Source organism: Talpa occidentalis, unplaced genomic scaffold (assembly GCF_014898055.3).
Source record: "Talpa occidentalis isolate TD23 unplaced genomic scaffold, MPIMG_talOcc4v2.1 talOcc4.13, whole genome shotgun sequence".
In the NCBI taxonomy this organism is placed as follows: domain Eukaryota; kingdom Metazoa; phylum Chordata; class Mammalia; order Eulipotyphla; family Talpidae; genus Talpa; species Talpa occidentalis.
Genome location: NW_023601322.1, coordinates 22,099,198 through 22,121,835, shown reverse-complemented (window position 1 = coordinate 22,121,835; position 22,638 = coordinate 22,099,198). Strand labels below are relative to the sequence as shown.

Sequence of the window (22,638 nt, the reverse complement as noted above, 5' to 3'; positions counted from 1 at the left end):
GTGCATTCCAGTTGCCCAGCTCCATGGCCACACTTGCTAGACCAGCAGTGACGTAGGCCCCCTCTACAAGGGGTGAGGGGCAGATGCTCGACAGCACTTCTCTTTTACAAAAGGGTCCTGCTAAGCCAAGTGCGTCCCACTTTAACTCTCCTCATGCAGCGGGCTAAGGGAATTGATTATTGCCATCTCTGCTCAGGACTAAGCTGCTTTGCTCTTTTCCAGGATTCATTCTTATTATAACATTTTACATCTTAAAATACACTTCTTTATCATGGGCCAGGTTTCGCCAGCTGGAATAAAGGAATTGTTTTTGGCAATCCTGGAGAGTGTCCAGGCATCTGGAGTAATGAGAGGGAGGTGGAGATGAAGAAATAGCCCAACTCTCACATTCCCGGTTCCCAAAGCTGCCAAGGGTTTTGTAAAATTGTTAAAAGTATTTTAGAACAGAAAATGCATCCAGATCGGTGGGTACTCCATCCTGGCAGTGCATTTAGAGTCACCTGGAGAGCTTTATAAAATGCCAACACTGGGGCCTCACCATGCCCAGGGACTCAGTTTCAATTAGTCTTGTATAGGTCCTGCACATTAAATGCTTTTAAACTGCTTGCAAGTGAATCTAATGTGTAGCCAGGGTTTAGGGCCTCTGATTTAGTCTATATTTTATATAAAATAAGGAAACTAATACCAGGCGAGTTTAAGTTTATTACCTGCATTAACAATCTACTGGCATATAAATCTTACCCCAAAACTTAGTAGCTTAAAAAAAAAAAAAAACATTTATTACCTCTTAGGTTGTCTGTGGGCCAGGATTTGAGGAGCAGTCTACTGCATCATTCTGACCCATGGTCTCATGAGGTTGCGATCGAGAAATCATGGCCATGGCTGTGGTCATGGGATGGCTTGATGGGGCTGCTGGATCCTTTCAGGGCAGTTATTGCCCACCTGGCAAGTTGCACTGGCTCTGGGCAGGAGGCGTCAGTTCTTCACCATGTGTTCCTCTTCTTGGAGCTGCTTGAGTGTCCTCACAACATGGCTGCTGGGTTTTCTTAGAGACAGTAGTCCAAGGAGGAAGACACAATATATTTTATAGCCTAACATTGGAAAGCACGTGTCTTAATGCTGCCACAACCTGTTTATTAGGAGTGAATCACTAAAACCAGCCCACAGGGAAGGAAGTGGGATTAAGCTCCACCTTTCGAAAGAAAAGGTATCAAAGAATGTGCGGACACATTTTCAAACCAGCTATGGCCAAAGTCAGGTAGCTTCATTTAGTGCCAGAACTGCAGGTCTTTGATGCCCAGTCTGGTGTCCATCAACCAGTCTCATAATTAATTGATTGATTCTAAATAAGGAAATCTCCATAAAATATTTAAGATCCCATCAATTGCTTCTTTCCTATGAATACGCTAGTTCTTTAAACCGTCAGCAGCCAGAGAAGGGCCCGTGGATGTTCCTCAGATGTGTGGCCATCCACCCCTGTGCGATTCACTCCGACTCACTGCCTCTTTTCACCCATTAGAGTCCTCTGAAGGATCGGATTACCTTGCCAGTGGAAATATATGAGCTCCCTGTGTGATATACCATAACTGCAACAGCACATCATATAATTTTCCCCGAAGGCTTGTTGCAGCCTATGTCGAGTCATTTGTATTTATGACAGCTCAGGCGTGATTTAGTGCGACCTCACTTTGATAAAAGCCATTTAAAGCTCATAAATATGGGTGACACGCTGCCTCCCTGACTGGGGTTTTTAAGGAGAGACTGAGATTTGCATTGCCATTCAATGTTCATTGTTCAGGGAAAAGACAAGGAAAGAAAAGAGCAAGGGAGTGAGAAAGAGGAGAGGTAAGCGAGTCAGAGAGGGCCAGAGGAGGAGAGGTGGGTGGGGGCGGCTGCCACCCGGGCTGTGGACTCTGGGTTCCCTGCACGTGCCTGCTCATCTCCCATCTTCCCCTAGGAGGGCAGGTGCGGGGAGGGCACCCGCTCAGAGGGAGGGCTTGATGAAGCACACAGGAGTGAATAGGTCACCAGACTTTATGAGCCATTTACTTCCTCTTTTAAAAGCATTGTTAAATCACAACCAAATTACAGTAAATTGTCGATTTTTATTGGAACAGGAAAGCCCTATAGCTTCACTCCTCACAACACTGGTCTCTGGAGACAGCTTTACTACCAGGTAGAGCAGGTGACTACCATGGGCTTAGGATCTGCAGGGCACTAGCCCAGGGCTTCTCCACACAGTCGCTCACAAGGACCCTAAGGTTACCTGAAATTCCATCATGTAATAGTCAACCCTTTGGGTTTGAGGCTTACATAGACTTAGTTCTCAAAAGGAGACTGTCTTCAGTTTACCAATTGGCACTGGGTTTAGGGGGGCTAGGCCCCCAATTGTGGGGGTGCCTGATGGGTAGCAGAGACAGGAGGGGTAGGGGGAAAACGGAAAGGAGAGATGACAAAGTCAACATTTCTGCAAGTCAGTGAGTAGGCTGTTGTGCTGTCCCTTTTCGTTGTCCTCTTTTCCCATGTGAATCCTTTTGTATGGAGACCCTGATCTCACATATGGATTCCCCTTGGCCATTTGTGAAAACCACTTGAAATTATCAGCCATGACCCTGTTGCTGGTAGACCCAGAAACTCTACATTTTACGCAGGAGGAAACAGTGGGAGGCCCCGGAGAGCTGGGCCTTCTTGAGCTGGTTTACTGAAGTGGTATCTCCTTATCAGGAATTAAGGAAAGAGCATGGTGAAGAACAGCTCGCTCAACAGTCACCTAATGTGAAAAGCAGAAGGGGCATCTGACAGCTTGTCCAAAGGCCTCATGTTGGGGACTTGGGGCCAAATTCATCACACAGACATCTCTCTGTGACCCTTGTGTTTTTTTTTTTTTTTTTTTACCAAACTTTGTTGACATTTGAAAATAAGGGAATTTCTCACATGCACATGTGGCACACGCACACACACACACACATCACACCAGGGTTAGAGTTTTAGAAATAACAGGCAGCAGTGGCTGTGCTGTGTTTGGTCCCCTCGTTCACTATAGCGCCCAGATGACCCCCCATACTCACCTGACTTACATGTTTTAGCGTGCAGCTTCGCTCACTTTATGGGTGGGCAACTGAGTCTCAGAGGAGTATAGTCTCAGCCAAGGAGGTGCAGTGTGGTTAACAGCAGAGCAGGAGCAGAGTGGAGTTCTCCTGACAGTGATTTTTCAAGGTCCCATTGAACAACTCTGCCCACTGAGGCTGACTACAGCCCTCCAAGTTCACACACTTCTAGGGCACGTGCGTCTCCTAGAAGGTTCCCTAAGGGTCCCAACTCCCTCCAGCAACAGGGGAAGCCCATCATAGAAATAGGGAGGAGTTGATTCATCTTTATTGTCCATCACGGGGCCTCCCATAAGACAGGGCTCACAGTAGGACTTAGGAAATGAGCACCTGATTGGCACATGGAGCGGCTCGGTACATCTTCACTGGTTACCTTCTGTAAATCCAGGACCAAGTTCACACAATTAATCTTCACAAGAACTTTGATCAGAATATCCCCACAGCAGAAGATGTTATTTTCCACCAATTGAGTCTCCATTTCAGGTCGGCTGAACTCACTCATCCACAAACTCTTCTTTGATCCAGATTCTTTTTCATTCTTTTTCCAAAGGTTCAATTCTCACTCTTATAGTGTGTGTGTGTGTGTGTGTGCATGCGCGCACGCGTATGTATTCGTTGACATGATACACTTATTTGCGATAAGGGAATTTATTTTCTCACTCAAATAAATTAGTTGTTAATTAAAGCTTTTTGATGTAGTGCAAAATGAGGGTATGTTTGATATCAGCCATCGTGTGCTGTTTGATATATAGTTTGTCTAAGTTCTGTCAGGGATATTAGTCTCCCCCCCATATAGCCCCTCCCTCTCTCTTTGCTTTTCTCCTTTCTTTCTCTTGCTGTTGTTCTTGTTCCCCATTCTCTCTTTCTCTTTTTCACAGACACACACAAATACACTCCCTCACATACACTCTTGCACACACGTGTGCACATACACACATAAACACTTTAAAAACCATTAAGCCACTGCTGCATTGCTCTGACTTCAATTTGAAAAAGACACTTTCTGCCTCTCTCCTTTTTATCCAGTGGCCTGTGCTCCTGTGAGACATTCATGGAGAGGTGCGAAACCCAAGTCTGTGGAGAAGGATAAGCTGAGAGAAGCTCGGCAGCTTGCTCAAGTGTGCAGAGCTAGGAGTTTATGCCAATTGATCTGCTCCAAAGCCTTGCCCTTATCATGCTATGAGGGAAGATAAAGCCTGGGCTTTTATCCTATAGGCACTTATTGACCCATGTGGAGAGGGGTGAGATAAAAGCATGACTCAGTTGACCAACTCAACAAGATAGCGTGTGCTACCCATAAGGCTTCCCAGTAGTTGAAGTTTGGAGTTCTGGAAAAGGAGGTTGCTGGAGGATCTTGATGGATGAGGAAGCAGTATAAGGCACATGGAAACTTCTAGAAGCAGGCAATAGGGAGTGGCTGTAGGGGCTGGTAGACATAACCTAGAAAAAGTTTGTTTCTCAACATGGTGTCACGTTCACACTCATGCCTGGATCAAGGAAAGAGAATGACTTTATGGGAGAATGGTCTTGATAGAAATCAGTGTCTGAGAGGTTTGATCATGGAGGGAGTTTTTTTCTCAGAATGATACAGAAGACTTCCACCTGGCTCATTTCTTTTACTATAGAGCAGTTACCAGAGAGTTCAGTTTTAGTGATTAGAGAGGAGAGAGATACCCCATTTTTTCTTTTGTATAGGATTGTATAGTGAAAATATCCTAAAATGAACCCAATAATAGTCTGAGATTGTGTAATTCATCCTAAAATGGCATAATTTGAAAATTTTGGCACACTACTAAGCTTATATTAGACTGTGATTTATACAATGAAACAACAAAATACTGAGAGAATTTCATTTTTATTAACATTAAAAAGATGAAATTAAAAATAAATAAAGTAATTTAAATTGGAAAAGGTTATTTCAAAATCACTTAGAGTTTGCTAATGGAGTGAGTGGGAAAAACCAAATTCCCGTACCAATTCACTAACTTTTACACCACATCATCATCCTGCTTTTCTGTAATTTCTTGTTTCAATTTAATTGAAATGTTCTTTTTAATATGCTCTTTCGGACCCATGGGCTACAGTTTAGCATGATATTTTTTTGTGGTTCAACAACAACCACTAGTACAAAAGGTTATAAAAAGACTAAAAAACAAAATATTTCTCTACGTCACTAAAAAAATCTGTGAACCCATGTGACAAAAGAGCATCAAATGATAAATACATTTTGATTGACTTGTAGGCTAACAGTTATTCAAATGTCCCACTCACTTTGTCGAGTAGGCTGTATTCATAATGTGAATATTAAATCATAAATTCATTTATATTTTCATCGTAAAGCGATGTGATATATAGTGGACCCATCGTAAATCAGGGGTCCATAGAGGTAGTGCTGCTTCTAAGGAAGTTGGTTTTCCCACCCACAGTTAAATCGCCTCTCTGGACTTGCTTCTTCAGAGGCTTGGGACATCTCCAGGAGCTTCAGGCAGCCATCCAGCTTTACTCTCCTCATTACCCTTGGCCCCTTCAGAACTGCCTGATTGCAGTCATTTACACTCATAGAACTTTCCAGGAAGCTGGAGGCTTCACACTTCAGCTCATTAACCTACACAGGCACCCTTCAGTGAGCTGAATTCCCACTCATGGCACCAAGATGTTTTGCTTGACGTTCTTCAGCAGTCAATCTCTGGTCTCTGGGTGATGAATTTCCCTGTTGGTTTGCACAATGCACTGAGTTTGGAGGAGGAAGCCTGCAGCTAGGGGTCTCCAGGGCTACAGTCCCCCATGGGGATGGCCCCGTTCCACACACCCAGTGCTCCAGGCTGCCAGGGGCATGACACTCTCTGCCCCATAGCTCGGGAACCTTCCCCATGGGCAGCTGGCTCATTGCTCTCTCTAAGGCTGTTCCAGGCAAGGCCAGCCCCCCAACTGCTGATTTCTCATTTATCTACATTCACCAGGGAGCCCAGTTCTAATTAATTACCATCTACATTCTACACTCTACACTCAAGAGGGAAACCTGCTTGGGGGATTGTAGGGGGAAATAGATGTAAAAATTCAATCAAGATCATCAGGTGGCAAGGCCTGTTGTTGGCAGTGGGGTAAATGAGACATGTGTATGAGCTGTGTCTGAACTTGGCTTCCATGTGTCCTCAGTGCCCAGCAGAGGGGACACCTGGAGGTGCCTGACAACTTGAATATCCCTGAGGCTGGGCCTAGAAATTCAGGGCTCCTCAGGTTCAGAATTTATAGAACTCACATTGCTGACTATTGTCCTGAGAGGGTTTAACCCCCAGACCGCTGCAGTCTCTTTAGAGATGGTTTGGGAAGTGAGCCCAGTGGCTCGTACCTGTGGGATATTTAAAAAAATTCACATGCCCAACCCTTCATTTAAAAAAAAAATTAATACTGGGCCTCCCCTGGTGGCGCAGTGGTTGAGCACTGGGCTGCAAAGCTGCCTGTAGCCTCTGCAGCTCTGGTTCAATCCCCGGCCACCAGCGAGGGTCCCACATGGCGCGCAGACCTCTCCTGCCGCCCGCTGCTCCCCTCAGCAGTGTACTTCAGTCCTTCTGCCTGCTCTGCTCCCCGCTCTGGCTCTGGTGAATTCTCTCACCCTCCCGCGCTTCTGACTGTACCCAGTGCTTGTATAAATAAATAAATAAATAAATCCTTAAAAAAAATTAATACTTTCATAGCTTCTTTTAAAAATTGAAATATAATTTACATACTGTAAGATCTACATTTTTTTAAAATTTTTAAATTTTTTTTTTATTTTATAGAGGCATGTTTTTTATTTATTTATTTTATTTGTTTGTTTGTTTTGTTTATACATGCACTGGGTACAGTCAGAAGTGCGGGAGGGTGAGAGAATTCACCAGAGCCAGAGCGGGGAGCAGAGCAGGCAGAATGACGAAGTACACTGCTGAGGGGAGCAGCGGGTGGCAGGAGAGGTCTGCGCGCCATGTGGGATCCTCCTCCGGTGGCTGGGGAGCAGCCGGGGATCGAACCAGTGCCGCAGAGGCCGCAGGCAGCTTTGCAACCCAGCACTCAACCACTGCTCCACCAGGGAGGCCCAAGATCTACCTTTTTTAAAAAAAAGTATCCATTTCAATGTGTTTAATATTTTACAAAATTGTGAAATTATTAACATATCTAATTCCAGAATATTTTCATCACCCCAAAAAGAAATCTATACCCATGGTCAGTCTCCTCCATTTCTCCTCTCCCCCCACACCCTAGCCATAGGCCACTACTAATTTATGTTTTATCTTTATGATTTGCTTATACTGGATATTTCCTATAAGCAGGATCATATAATATTTTGTTCAGTTCCATTCTGAAACCTGGGGATTGAGCTGTCTGGACTACGTAGGTTAAAAATAAGAAAGGCTGAAGTGATTAGGTATGGCCAGAATTTACCACCAGGACAAGAAATGTGGAGAACTCTATCCTCAGCACCCCTTTATTCCAGCACATAGTAAGTGCTCAAGAAATGCTTGTTAATGACAAGTTCATTTTCTAGAGGGAGTGCTCACAGGCTTTTGTGATTAGAATGTTTACCCCCAAAGATATTGATTAGTCCTAACTTCTCCAATTAGCTGTGTAATCAATACTATATGGAAAGCTCAGTCAAATCTACTCTAGTCTCTACTTTCCCCAATCAATAAATCAAATAAGTCTCAATGACTATTACCACCTCCCCAATGTGTATGGAACTTTTCCACATGGAGCTGTGGGTGGGAGTCCATGAAATGTTCTTTCCTTTTCCAGAGGACTCTCTAATGGCAGGGGTAGTTCTAGTTACTCAAAGAAACGTAAATGGCCTTGCTGGATTCTCATGAATGCATCAGAACCAAAGTCAGACTGACTTACAAAGAGTTGCTGAGACCTAGTTTGTAACAGATGGCAGAGTTGGGAGCTGTGTGCAGATGGAGGCTAAAAAAAGGAATAACCCCACAGTGATTAGAAAGACAGAGGTGTCTGTAGGGTACTTTCCATTGTCCACGTCCCACTTCCCCACTTCTGAGACTTCCTGTTTTCCAGAGGCCACTTGGGCTGTGCCTATTTGCCTAATACCACACACAGTTGTGCCACAGTGCCTGCTTGGTCACCTGCCACATTGGCATCTCCTGACTCTACTCTGTGTCTTCTGGGATGAGAGCACTGAGCTAGGGAGTCCAGGGTCCATGTTCATTGGGTACCAGTGGAGAAAGAAAACGTAGACCATACACAGAGCCATCAGTTCCATCTCCAAACTTGACCTGCAGTTGTTGAGAATGTGGGAATGGATCCTTTCACAGCCATCCCCAGTGATGGAGACACAAGGGAGGACCCTCCTACTGGTGGGACAGGGAGATAGTCATGCATTGCTTAGTTCAGCAAATCCTATGAACCCCTACCGTGTGCCAGACACTGCTGGGTGAGAGCAGTGAATAACCCAAGACAAGTCCCTGTGCTGAGGAGTTTACACTGAAGCAAATAAAACAGGGAGTGGTAAAAAGGGAAGCAATCAGTGAGCTAGCAAACATACAATAAAATGTCAGATAGCAGGAAGTATACAGTGAGAGATTAAAAGGTCCAGAGGATGGAGTGATGACAGCGACAAAGAGGTGATGATATGGAGAAACTAGGTAGGGAAACCTCTCTGATGATATCACCTTTATGAAGTGAGGGAGGAGCAGGCGGCCACTCCAGAACAGAGAACTCCAGGCAGAAAACCGCAAGTGCAAAGCCTTAATCCTCAAACATGGTTCGACATCATCAATTCTAAAAACACTCTCTGTGGTTGGTCCTCGCTAGGGGGGAGATCAAATTGAAATTCTCTGGCATATATGTGTGTGTGTAGTGTGTGTGTTTGTGTGTGTATGTAGTGTGTGCACACAGTGGACATCATTATTACTCTGTGGCTCATCAACTCACTGGTGCTGTGGCCTCTTGATGGAAGTATCAACAAAGGCTGGCAAGTAACATGCAAAGAAGCTGCCTTTGCTCATAGACAATGTGCAACAGTTAATGCATGTTTGGGTTTGTGTCCAGAAGAGACACGTATGTACACACTGTGCCCTAGAAGTTGCGCAATTAGGAGACTTTTGAACTCTCCACACTCTAGTATTTCCTTGGTGTTTGCAATGAAGAAGATAAATGCATCTCTAGGTGCAAGTCCAGGGAGGGCCTCTGACTGTCTCATTTCTTCCTGAAGAGGTGGTTTTAAAAATGCAAAGACAATGAAACAGATAAGAAGAGTCACAGATTACATTTCTGACAGTGCGTCATCTCCGCTTGTTGGAGTGTTGTCATTAGGAAGCCTTCTGATTCTTCTGGCAGCTCTGGTTTCTAATTCCCAGTGGACAGAAAGAGGCATGAAGAGAATTACATTTCTCCCAGGATGGGGTCAAAGGTCGTTCTGTGCATTGGCCAGCTGGCTCTAGTCACATTGAAGTGCTGTGGCCTCAAGTGTTACTAACAGAATAGCTGATGGCCCCGTTGTCACTTTCTTTACGCTCACTATCTATTACAAATTAAGCTGAAATTGTGATTTCTCAAAAATAAGGGAAGAAAATCTCTACCTGCTCTCCCCTTACTCCTGCATTCATCTCTAGGCTTTGTAAAGGTCAGGGGAAGCTAGCGCTGTGTCCTGAAGGGAGACCTATGTCAGAGCTGTCCTGATCCACTGTTGGGAGGGGAAGGTTGCCATGGGGCCTGAGTGCCCCTGTTGGCAATATATTAGTAAAACACCTCTGAGCATTTTAAATAGAGCTTTGTCTTGCAAATCTAGTGCCAAAAAGAGAAGCACCCCCAGGCCCCGTGTCCCAGCTAGCAGTCTATTCTCAGGTAGCATGGTTCAATAAAAATGCTACGAGGGTTAGAAGCCCAGGCCTATCACATACTAACTTTGTGGTGTTGAACAGGCGATTAACCTTTCAGAGCTCCAATTCACTAATCTGTAAAATGAGAGGACTCAATGGGAATCTGCTCTAATGTTTCGTCCAGTAGCCTGAGTGTGGGGTGGTGCACCTACTTAGCAGGGCGCTGACGTGGGAGTGAGCTCAGAGGGGAGGTGGCCTGGCGTGTGCCTGTTTCAGGGCTGCCATGAGTCAGTCTTGGCCTCTCCCAAGTGGGACTGAGCCAGAGGTGTGAAGACTAGGACAGAGGAGGTCAGCTTTCCACGGAGTCACTGTCTCACCCTCTGGTTGTGGGCAAAAGACATAATGTCCCCAGACCTCAGATTCTTCATCTTCAAAATGGCATTTCTGCTACCTACTCAGCAAAACTGTTGTGAGATAGGAAGATTTGCATGAAGCACCCAGCACAAGTGAGAGCTAATTGAATGAAGGCTAGTTATTACCATCGTCACCCATTCCATACTGGTAAGTATTATTTATACATTTAAAGTATTTACTTAACTTCCACCGAAGTGTACAACCGAGCAAGAGAAAATTATTTCTCTTAGTTGTAGGTGTTTCTCAGTTGTCCCCCAAATCATCCCACTTACTCTCAAACTTGATCTTTCTTGGTGTGAAGGACCCCACAATGCTGTACTGAAATTGGATCTGGGGTGTTGTTATCCACCAAATATGCAGTAAAAACTGTCATGAGCATTCACTCATGACATCCCATGGATTTGCATCCCAGGCACCCATTGGGATCGAAAGAACTCATGCAAAAGACTCCTCTCCTTGAGAGGCTATGGGGTCTGCCATAATTCACACTGCCCACCCCCGTGTGGCCATGCACCCCAGTCATGTGCATAAACCATTAACTAGGCCCATTAACTACCATTAACTACCAAACCACCATTAACTAGGTGGTTTCTCATCTCCAGGATGGGAGGTAGGAGTTCCCAGCTTCTTTGCTGTAGAAAATCCTTTCTGTAATTAGAACCTTCCTGGCATGTTTCTCCATGTGCCCCACCCACTCCCTCATCCTCATACTTCCCCCTCCAGAATGGTTCAGAACTTCTGGCATAAAGGGAGCCCCTCTCAGCAGCCTCAGTGACCATGTCAGAGTGAAATCCTGGGGTGCATTCATGTAGAATCCTATCTCTCACTGTAGACACTTGTCACAGGTCCACTAGATCCATGGACTGTGGCTGATCCTAGAGCTGATGAAGTCATCAAGGTGCAGTCCTGCCCTCAAGGAGCTCCCAGCCTTCTGTCAAAGACCCAGGATCTGTCCAGCCCCAGAGCGGCACTGTCCTGAGCCACACAGCAGCTGCCTTTGGACTTCGGTCTAATTGGTGGAGCAGGGCCCGTGCATTCATTGTCATCTCCCGACAGCCGGAGGAACTGCTGACCCAGGAGCAGTCGGAATGACAGTGGGTTCTCAGTGGCAGCTGTGTGGCACGTATAGGACAGTCCAGAGAAGGGAGGACAAGGAAGGCTGCCCAAAAGAGTCTTCATTTGGCTCTCAGTGATGCCCATCACCTGAAGTGCCAGAGAGAAGTAGAGTGTCAGACTTACTCAGGCGAACTTGGAAACAGAGAAAGGTCTGGGTGGGGATTTTGCTGTTTATAGAGAGATGTGGCTCAGATGTTACTGGAGCTGGTGTGAGGGAAGGAATGGATAAGCTATTGAAGGCCCAGAGCATCTTGTCTCCTTACCTCTTCTAGCTTTGCTGTTTTCTTGCTTTTGTAGTTTTTCTTCTCTCTGCATCAACTTGCTTTGTCTCCTTACCAGCGAGGTATCACTTGAGTGCAATTCCCTTTATCTCATTTTCTCTTCTGGCCTCTTTCTTCTTTTTTATTCTCTTCCTTTCTTCTGCACACATGTGCTAGCCAGGCATAGAACATGCTTCCTTTTTATGGGCCCAGATGCCCTCGTGTATAAAATGAGGGAGTTTCAGAACTCTTCATGAATCTAACGTCAAGTGAGCCCTGCTTGCCCTCAGTCCACCTCTGGCTTCCCCTGCACACTCAAGTCAATAGGCTGGAGACACCTGGGCTGTGGGATTTCCACAGGAGCCTCCTGCAGAGACTTCTCTAAGGTTGCCGAGATCATGCAGGGGCGCCTGCACTGACTGCTCTGGGTTCTGCGTAGGAAGCCACACTCTTCACACTGCCAGGGGCTATGCCCATGCCCCAGGCTCATGGCCTTCCCGCCCTCCCAGGTGCAAGCGACTCTGGGAAGCGGGCAGGAGCCATGGCTTTGATCCTACACACAATAACCTCAGCACCAAGGCATCCATGCTAATCACTTTTGATTACGAATGGATTAAACGGGACAGCAGCTGCACAGGGCTACTTTGATTCAGACCCGCTCGATAATGAGATGCACAGGCACAGGCTTGGAGGCTGCAGCCATCATCTCTGCCCAGCCCCCACCCACCTCCTTCAGGAACACCTCTGAGCAAGGGACACTGCTCGTAGATGCAGGGGAAAGTGAGGCAACTCCAATAGGCCCTGCACACAGTTAGCTCAGAGGTGCCCTTTCAGCCTCATTGGAGAGCTCCCTCAGGGCCCCATGCATGCTCACCCTTTGCCAGCTGTTCTGCCTTGCTTTTCACCATAGCTGCAGGAAATGCAGGAGGCCAGGTGTGGAGCTAAGGGTTAAACAGCCACTGCCCCCCTGAGATGAAACCTAAGTTCAACTCAGGAGCAGTTCCAGGGACTCCCCACTCGCCTAACCATGCCCCATATGATCATTTGTTCTATCAGAGGTAGAAAAAACACTATATTCCTCAGTTAGTGATAGTGTTCATTTTTATGACAGGTCTGAAAGACATTCATGACCCACCATACCGTTTTATTTTCTCCCAAATCCTGTGAACTAGCCAGGAATTTTTGGATCTACTTTCAGAAATAAGGAAGCTGGAATTCAGGCAGGTATAAAGGCTCGTCCCGAGTGCCTTTGTGTTCCTGTTTTGGATCATTGAGGACCAGTCCAAGTGCTGTCATTTCTCCCTGTAATCATCTACCAGCGTCCCTTCCCTCACTGAAGAATGCCCCGCAATATAGCTGCTTTCTGGTGCTGGCCTCATGAAAGCAGTGACCGCCTGTGTGTCTATTTTTGTATACAGATTGAACCACTCTGGGGTTGGTGGGATATGAGCAGCTGCCTTGGCTAAACTGCAAGGCTCCAGGGAGGGAAAGGAAGATAAGAGGGATTTGGAAACAAAGCCAAGAGTTCTCGGGGCTATTGGATGCACTAATAAATTTGACTGTGGGGCATTTAATGTTTGGCCAAAAGAGTCTGAAAGAGCCATGGGGAAACCCATTTCTAATAAAAGCTTCCTCAGAAGAGCCAACATGTGCAGCCACCTCCTACCTACCTTTGCCCCAAGCCCAGCAAGGCAAGTTACCAACCTGATACTGAGGTAGCCAGTTAAACCAGCCACAGTAGAGGCATGGTCATAGCCACTCCTCATTGCCCTTTAACTCTCTCATGTCAATGGATTTCAGAAAGACATGGAAGAGGAGGGCGTGCAACATTTAATACCAAGCATCCCATTTGTTGGTCCGGTATAGCACACCCCCATCCCATTGAAGTGATCCCACTCTCACTACACACCTGCAAGGTCTAAAGAAGAGGGAAGCACCTCATATTTATGAAGCACTAACTTCTTAGATTCCTTACAAGCATGCATTTCATCATCCACACATCTCCCGTTGCCCATCTTTTGTGGGTAGAAAATGGAGACTTGAGGTTATACCGCCAGGAAGAGTGAGTAGCTTCACTTGAAACTGGTGGACCATCAAGCTTGGGTTAATATCAGGCATGTTTTGCCTCATCTGTTCCCACTGCATGATGGAGCTCTAGGGTGATAGTGACTAGAACAAGGTCATAGCACTAGGTAATGGCAGGATTTCTATTCCAGTTCTGGAGTCCTAACCTCAGTCTACCATTCTCATCACATTTGATTGTAGGGGCCGTTCTGGTCTGCAAATACAGCAGGTCTCTACCCAAATATTTCCTTGCTAGAGAAGTCTTTTCCCACCTTCTTATTTAAAAATGCATCCCAATCATTGTCCCTTTCTTCTGCTTTTTTTAATATTTTGCTATGATTGGCAGGTTATATCATTATTGTTGTTTTTTACTTCATTGTCTGTGTGACTGAGAGCAGGGGCATTGGCTTTTTACTACTAGATCCCCAGTTCCTAGAAAAAGCAGCATCCCTGGGTAAGTGTATTGAGTGACTGTATCCTTCACATTTACTGTAACTCAGAAGTCTGGCTTATTTCACACCCAGATTTGCACAGAGGACATGTTCAATTTTCAGCTTGTTGAGATGTCTGATTCGCTACAAATCTCTAGGCCTGGGTTCCAGGTCAGTTGTCAGTGGGTTTAAGCAGATGGGCTCATGAGCACAGCAGAGATGCAACCAGAGACTCCCAGTCAGCTGGGCACCTCTACTCCCGACTCTGCAGTCAGTCTTCTGTCTGGTAGCTTAAAACTAGGAACATGCACTTTATGGAAGTTGGCAAAAGCCTTCCTTGGGGCTTTCTCCACTCCCTCTTTCTCCCCCACCCCAGGGAATCATTGGTTAGATTTGCCAGCACAAGACTGGTTAGTAGCAGTTACTCTTCCCACTGGCCCAGCGTACTCACGTCTGAGACATGTTTTAAGCTGGAAGTGATGACTCTGGGAACCATATCCAGGGAGGAGGAGTTGAAAGCACTTGGGATATTCCACCTGGGACTGTGTGATACAATGCATGTTGCCAGAACATCAGGCTGGCCAGAGGCAGGACTGAGCCAGTTGTAGTGTGTGCGCGTGGGCACACAGGGAGGGAGGGGAGCGTGAGTGTGAAATCCCCTGGCTTTGGTATCTGGCTGTCACTTCAGAAGTGGAGTTTCTAGTGGGTTGCTTTATCTGTTTCCTCATCTGTAAAATGGGGTTCACATTCCCTTCTTAACAGGAAACTCCTGACAGAATAAAAAAAGCTGTTGATTCCTGTTCCTCAGAACTAGGGGACGATTTCAGTAAGACGTAGATCAACCGAATAAAAGTGGAACGTATGAAAGCCGGTTGTTTTTGGCACTAAATTAGCAAGTACCACTTCCTAAGACAAGTTCAAGCGGTGTGTGCATCTGTCAGAGGACTTGGAGAAGGGGATTCCTACTTTGGAGGGAGGCTGCTTGGGATAATAACTCCCAAGATCCTTTCCACGCTAAGACTTGTAAAGCCAAGAGCATGTCCCCAGGCTCATCCCTGACTGATTTTTTGCCTCATTTCCTCCATATGTCAAGCATGCAGCACAGTTCCCGCCTCTTCCTGGTTTCCATTGTTATTGGGATGAATATGTGAGATTGTCTTTTGAAACATTTTGGGTCTAGGCAGTAAAAGTTTTTTTTTTTTTTTTTTAAGCAGTCTCATACCTCACATTCTTGTTATAATAAAAACATCTTTATGGACCTCAAAATAGGGCAACATTTCTTGTGAGTTGACCATGAAGAACACTGCCCTTTTGTATCCATTTGATTAGAGAGGGTAAATTATTAAAAGACCAGCTTATTGTCAAATTTTCTTGAATTTTATGTGGAAATGAGCTTATGTGTCTCAGAAGTAGGATGCTTGTTAATATCCCAGGAGGTCGAGGGAAGCCTTAGGTGAATGGAGAGCCAGGGCCGCTGCTTTTGACACATCTTTCATTTACTGATGGTGCAGGAAAGCGGCCCCCTAGAGCTAGGGTGATGACCTTCCTTCTCAGTCTCTCTCCTCTCCCAGAATCAGGCAGGTTTTAGATAGTTCCCCTTGGAGAAATGGGTCCTCTGCCCTCCAAATCATGAACCTCTCTCACCTTTATTCTTCACTACAATACCTTACAGACCTGGAATCTCTTTATATCAAAAGACATAGGTATTTTTTTTTTTTTTTTGCCTAGTTAGAATTGAGGTTCAGCAAACAGCTGTCTTGAAAACAGTTGCACAGTGATTATAGTTTAATTAATTGACACTAGATACTTCCCTAAAACTAGGAAAGGTGGTGGACAGCGAGCCCTGCTCTCTTATTCTCTGAAAGGCCAATGAGGGATGAGGGGTGAAGGACATGGATCCTCCTAAAGAAACTTAGGATTTACCAACTTCTCAGTTGTGCCCAACGCCCTTCCCTCTTTCCTGTCTGACTACACCATTGTTTTTGCTGTGATATCTCAGCCCCCTCCCAAGTACCTTCAGCAGTAGGCACTTTGTGCGAAGGCTGAAAATGGCTGGGCTGAGTGCAGGCCCCCTTTTGCCTTTCCCAGATTCACAGGCCCTGATCACGGTGATCTTGCAGAGTTCCTCATGTCAGAGGTGGGAAATACTAAGGGCCAGGCAGGGCTGTGACTCCTCCAAGGTCCCACTACCAGTGAATTGCCAAATGTGGCTGCAAAAGGGAGCATCGCCAGTCCCTGCGGCGGGCCCTTCATTTATGCTATAAATAAAGGGTTTGGGCATGTGATCACTAATAGGGTCTCAGTCTGAGTTAGCAGCTACTTTCAGTCCTGCTGATGTAGCATCTGTGTGTAGCATTCATTTCGCTCAGTCTCAGTGGGCAATGTATAGAGAGACATTCCCCAACGGAGCCAGCCAGAAATTCTGGGCAGGTTTGTCCAAAAATGGGTGAACTCTGAGTCAGGAACACATGTGATTTCAGGGAGAACAATTAAAAGAGCTCTTATTTGGGATGCAGTCCAGGGAGATAGAATCACCATCTGACTGAGCAGTTTTGATAAGAAGGAAACCTCCACTTCCAGATCTCTCTGAAAGATGATCTTCTTGTAGAGAGTGAAATGACAGGAGACCATTTTTAGCAAACTGTAGTCAAGGCAGGACAGCATGTGGTACGAACACATACACACCCTAGCCAAGGAGAGTTGTCAGTGAGCCAGGTGTTTCCAGAAGTCCAGTCTGACATAGAAAAGGACAGATTTCTAACAAAGTAGTAGGATGTATATATTCCAAGAAGACAGGCCTCCTTCTGAGTGGTCATCCTAGAGAATCTAGTCTTGTTTTCTAAGGCTGTGTGTTTGCTTAATATTCTCGGGAACATCATTAGAAGCTGTGGCAAACCCTGTAGAATATCTTCAATGGTGAAGTACCATTTTGGAAACAGATGTCTCCATCCTCAAGCTATTCCAGTCCTGGGAAGTGACTGGATTAGGTAATTCATCAGACCTGACAACCGCTGGTGACTGACTGGAAAGAGCAGGGCCTTTCTGAAAAAGATTTGCTCCTTGGTTCTACAAATAGTTTCCAAAGAGCAGTTCAATGAGATTATCATTTCAACCAAGAGTAAAGAATATAAGCAGGCAAGTTCCACTTAGTTAATAAAATAAGCAAATAACCAGGCTATTTCTTTAAAAATAGTAATCTTTCTGATGAAAACTGTAAACACAGGTATTTGGCAAACAATGACTATCTTTCAGATTGTAAGTTTTGCGATGGATGTTTCTTGCAAATGAGAGTCAGGTCTAGAGTTTCACTTCTCTTTGATGGAGTTGACTGTCTTCCCCAAAGACTCCCTCCTACTGTCCAGCTCCTTCATTCTGTCAGGTACAAACCTGTCCTTACCCGTTGTTCTAGTTCTCATTGTGTGTTGGATTCCAAGATGACATAATAACATGTTTCACACTTATAATAACAGAGATCACTCATTTGGGATTTCCCATTCTCTGTATTATTCAAAGTGCTCACTTAAATGATCATAATATTACTCTTCCTTATGATGCAACTTATCCCCTTTGCACTATTGGTTATCCTTTTTGTAGATACCCCTGCCTCATTGTAGTTTGCTTGTGTCCCTGAAAGACAGAGATCCTGCCTAACTGGGGTCAGGCTATCACTGACAGCATTCACATCACAGGCAATACCACACAGATGGAGTGGTTAAGAATGGAGGCAGGCTTTGGTTACAAGTAGAATTGAGTGTGGTCTCTGGATCTGCCTATCACTACCCTGTGACATTGAATAAGTAATTTAACGTTGCTGTGTTTCTGATTTCTCATTTGTGAAATGGGTATAACCATTATAAGGCCTTGTATGGCTCTTGATTTAATGATCTGAGCTGATTCCTGGGAAGCATTTCATAGTTTGTGGGGATTTTCAACATCTTTGATGGTGCCTGGAACTTGGCACTAACTCATTGGCTGGAAGGAAGGAAGGCAGGCAGGGAGGGAGCGAAGGAGAGAGGGAGGGAGGGAAGGAGGGAGAGAGGAGCTAGGACAGAGAAAGGAAGGCAGAGGGAGAAAAGACACACATGCTAATTGACAATGTTTGTAGCCATGCATGGTGCATATTCCTTGGCCAGCCAGGATTCAGGGACCAGGCTCTTATGTGAAAAGTCAATTTGAGTTCAAAGAAATGTGAATGGAAGATCGAGAGAGTAGGATGTTACCTTAGCTGCCCACACTGAGGTTGTGTGGGACTGATGGGAGGCTGGACTCCAACCTGCATGACAGGTCACCTGGGGGCACAGTTGGCAGTGATTTCAATGTCCTTGGTGCCAGGACTGGCTCTCTGGCAGAATAGGAAGGGAGAAAACACTAGTTCATTTAAGTATTCCTGCAGGGGTCATAGATGCCTTAGAGAGGACTAGACTGGTTCAAATTCTACTTCTGCACTGGAATAATTTAACCAATTTATGAACCTCAGTTTGTTCAACTATAAACAGGTGAAGAAAGTATTATCCTGCTTTGATAGTCTGAACATTCAGTGGGTTAATAGTGTCAAATCATCTCTCTGTACAAAAACAGGCAAAAGTAGATTCTGAAAAATCAATTATTTTTCATATTATAATTGTCAGGAGTTCAGGGTAGGCTTTTTGGAGGAGACTCTTCTATTTTACCTGAGGCTTATAAAAGCTGTGGCTACCTGCAGCTACAAGGTTCAACGATTGCTGGGTCCAGCTTGACTTTATCCCACTTAGATATTCACCTGTAATTGTGATTAATTGCTCCGGATTTGGCCCGAGGGACTCAGATTCTCAGCCAAATTGGCTACACTGAGCCAAGGAGCAGAGCTTTTGACTCCAGCGCTCAGATACTCTCTGAAGCAAGCACCTTCTGACTTTTCCATTCTCTGTCACTAAGTGAGCCTAGGGGTGTAAATCAATTTCCTGGGATTCGCCAAGGGGATGCATTAGAAAGCTTTAGTCCTCTTCTTGGAGCCAAGTGAACAGATCATCTGGTCAGTTCTAAGCAGAAATTCAGTGAATGATGAGAAGAGGGAGATGAGAGCGGATTCGCCCCCTCCTCAGCATCCAGCTTTGCTTGGCATATGTTCAACGAGGGGAACCTCATTTATCGGCCTTTTACGGACTTTGGGAAACAGCCTACAGATGCTTGCAATGTGATTTCTTAATTTTATTCGAAGGGAAGGACCTATAATCGAGATTGTGCTCCTGAGAAGCAACATATCTTTAGCTCTTTCCTTTCCTGGTGAATTAGTTATGCTTTCTTAAGCATGTAGCTTGCTAAACTTCAGATGAAGAGAGCAAACAGACATCACCATCTGCAGAAAATGTAAACAAAGGAAGAGAAAGCATTTTCCCAATGAGTAACTCGCAGATAGTATTAAAGGTCTGGGCATGCATTTCTTCTGCTCCAAGTGAAAGGCTACCATTTTAGCATCTTTAAAGTGGTGAGCCTGCTAATTCTCGTTCTCGAGGTATATTCTGTTAGCACTGCAGATGCCTTGCTCACCTATGGAAGGGGTCTTCTCACTTAAGATACGAGTTTTCAAAATTTCTTTTTTATAAAGATTTAAATCAAATGGGTCTTAACATGAGATTCTAATATAAAATACTATTAAAAGTTGTGCCATTCTGGATAAAGTGGGATGGGGGCTAGAATTCCCACCTCTGCTCCTCTCACCTGCCTCACTGTGGCCAAGCCCCTTTGCTGGAGTGCAGTGCTCCCTTAGGGCACAGTCTGACAACCGTTGTTTTATGTTCTCCTAGGCAGAGTTCATTTTGAAGTGTCAGAAGGATCAGAGAGGACCTGATGGAACCTCTAACAATGCACATTCCAAAAATGGTAGAGGGCTCAGAGAGTCGTATTATGACATCGTGAAAAAGTATGAGTATGCCAGGCTCCAGTGGCATCTGATTACCCGCTAGATGTGGAATTTCCGAAAACAACTTAATCCTTTTACCAAAACACTTAATAAATGGGGATATGAACACCCCTACCCCCAGAATCTACCAGATTTACCTTGGTAAGCTTCCCAACAACACCGCACAAGATGCCATCCAAGAAGTCAAAGTTTTTTGTTTTATTTTGATTTAAGAACAATGTATTTAAGAGAATTCTACTGGGAGTGCAAAAGGGCAGAAAAAGCTTCTGTGGGTTCATCGGGTTCAAATAACATAAAAAAAAAAAGACTCATTGTTTTGGTGAGTTCTAGATTAGGGCGTCCAGAGGCCTCTTCTTTCAATAGGTCTCAGTAGTTACAGCTCAGATCTGCAAGAACAGGAATTAAAGACATTCCCACCCAGAAGTTGAAACAGCTGTGACTTGGATAGCAACCAAATATACACACCACTGTAAGAACGTGGGTTAGACTGTGCAAGGCTACACAGAGAATCGTTAAAAAAGAAAAAAATGTAAAAGCTCTTTTGGCTGCATATCTAGGGGAATTTATTACTGATCTCACCTATAAATATTAGAACCCCATCATTTAAAAAATAATAAAAGAAAAAATTATAAACAATCAAGACCAGGCTTGCTTGGAGTTATATTCAGTTATTATTAGTCATCCTTATTGCTCTTTGGGAAGGGAGCCCGAACTAAGACTAGAGGTGTCAGTGGTTTCAGATTTAACCTTTAAGATTCCAGGAGGGTGAGGGGATTTAGCAAAAGAACACTCAGTGCAGTGAGGATGCAGTCTTCAAGTGTATGACTTGCTTCCTAGGCTGGTGGGGAGCCAGCTGCTTATCTCCATTGCCTTGGAGGTTGGAACTAATGCCGTTGGAATTCTAAGCTGTTTACCTTTAGCTGTGACTGCAGCCCTACTTGGGTGATGATGAACTCGATGGTCTGAGTGGCATCTGTCTCAATGCCTGTTTGCACACCTCCAGTGAAGATACAGTGAAGGACCTCCCCACTGTCCCAAACTCCACCCCACACCCCATCCTCCTGATTAGGAATTCTTCCAGACAGTGTGGACCACCTCTTCGAGGTGTGTTTGAGGTAAGAATTTGTGGGAAAGAAGAGGAAATCAGGATCTTTTTTTTTTTCCATCTTTGAGGTGAGAGGGACACTTTGGGGTGCTAGAAGTGGCAACATAGAATTCACTTTACAGGTGATGAAATAAGACCTGCATAGGTAAAATGAGCCCCTATCAGACCCCATAGTGAACAGGGGCAGAACCAGAGCTAGGACACACCTTTTCTAGCCCGAGTCTAATGTACTTTTGTATAGAATGTACCAATATGACCTCTGTGAGGAGTAGCCTGTTGGTTCCATTTGGACCCTCCCCCTTCTAATTGCACCTTTCTCCGTGTGGCCCTAGGGGAGTTGGGGGCTCCTCATGGTTGGTGGTTCTGGAACCTGTTACTTGGTGGAAATCTTCCTGAACCTCCTTCCCTGGTCTCTGCCCCAACTTCTGACTTACTTTGCAAGTCTTCCCTCCTCTATCAGAACCGCCCAGTCCCCAAGTCTCGGAGTACCTACAAATTCTTTGGGTTCCCTATTCATGCTTGGATTTGTTGTTCCTGGTTTTCCATTGAAAGGTCACTTCACCTTGGTGCACCTCTGCCTCCTTTTGGCCAAGGTAGAGAGTAGGAATAGCTAATTCTGACAGCCTCAGCCTAAATTAGGATCATCATTGCTATTCAGCTTGTCAGGATGTTGCCTTCCACACAGGCTGCCCGAACTATTCTGTGGGTTGAGGGGCTGCGAGGAAGGAGGTTCAGGTTCCATTCTCTAGGCCAAAGTAGGAAGCTAGTGATGCTTCCAAAATCAAGAGGGAGAAAAAGATCCATTTCCTACAAAACAGAAAAGGAAAAGGAAAATAGATCGAAAAGACAGGAGGGGAAATAGCAAGCCTGCTTAATGAAAGGTTGGGGGTCTTTCAGGGCAATTTGAAAAGTGGTCATCTTTGCTTTACCTAGCTGCCTACCTACCTATGCATGCTTCTGTCTCTCCACCCACCCACGTGCCATCACTCCTTTTTCTGGCCCAGAAGAGAAGCAAGATCCGGGAAGAACAAATCACCTAGAGGATCCTGGGCAGCCAGGCTTGAGTGTGCACAGCTGCAGGCCTGTGAGGCTGAGATCCTTCTGGCCAGATGGTCAGTGTGACCCACACCCCAAATCCTTTGTGTCAGTGACCTTCTTCCCAGACACATGTCCTGGGTCAGCCTGAGGAATTAGCAGGATACAATGTCGGGTCCCATCCTTCCAGATATGGTGTGTGTTAAGGGGCTGGCAGAGGGGACATGCTGATTCTGGGACAACAGGACAGAGGGAAAAAAATGAGCCCCCCCCCCCGCCTATGGGGGATGCTTTGGATGTTGTAGAAGTTAGCAGGTAGGAGGAAAGCTGTTGGAGGGTGGCCCTGAGTCCATGAGTGTCTCAGGGGATGCTGGCCACAGCTGCACTGGGGTGACCTTTGT

General features: G+C 45.4%; 1 protein-coding gene and 1 long non-coding RNA gene across 4 annotated transcripts in view; one reads left to right on the top strand and one right to left on the bottom strand.

Annotated features, from left to right (window-relative positions):
* The window catches only part of SETBP1 (SET binding protein 1), a 349,520-nt gene that overhangs the window by 155,981 nt on the left and 170,901 nt on the right, over nucleotides 1-22,638 (top strand). The gene's annotated exons all lie outside the window — the stretch shown is intronic.
* Nucleotides 11,409-20,016, bottom strand: LOC119243085 (uncharacterized). Its single transcript, XR_005124632.1, has 3 exons — nucleotides 19,896-20,016; nucleotides 18,419-18,540; nucleotides 11,409-11,530 (listed from the first exon to the last, which is right to left on the bottom strand). It is a non-coding gene; the product is annotated as an uncharacterized LOC119243085 (long non-coding RNA).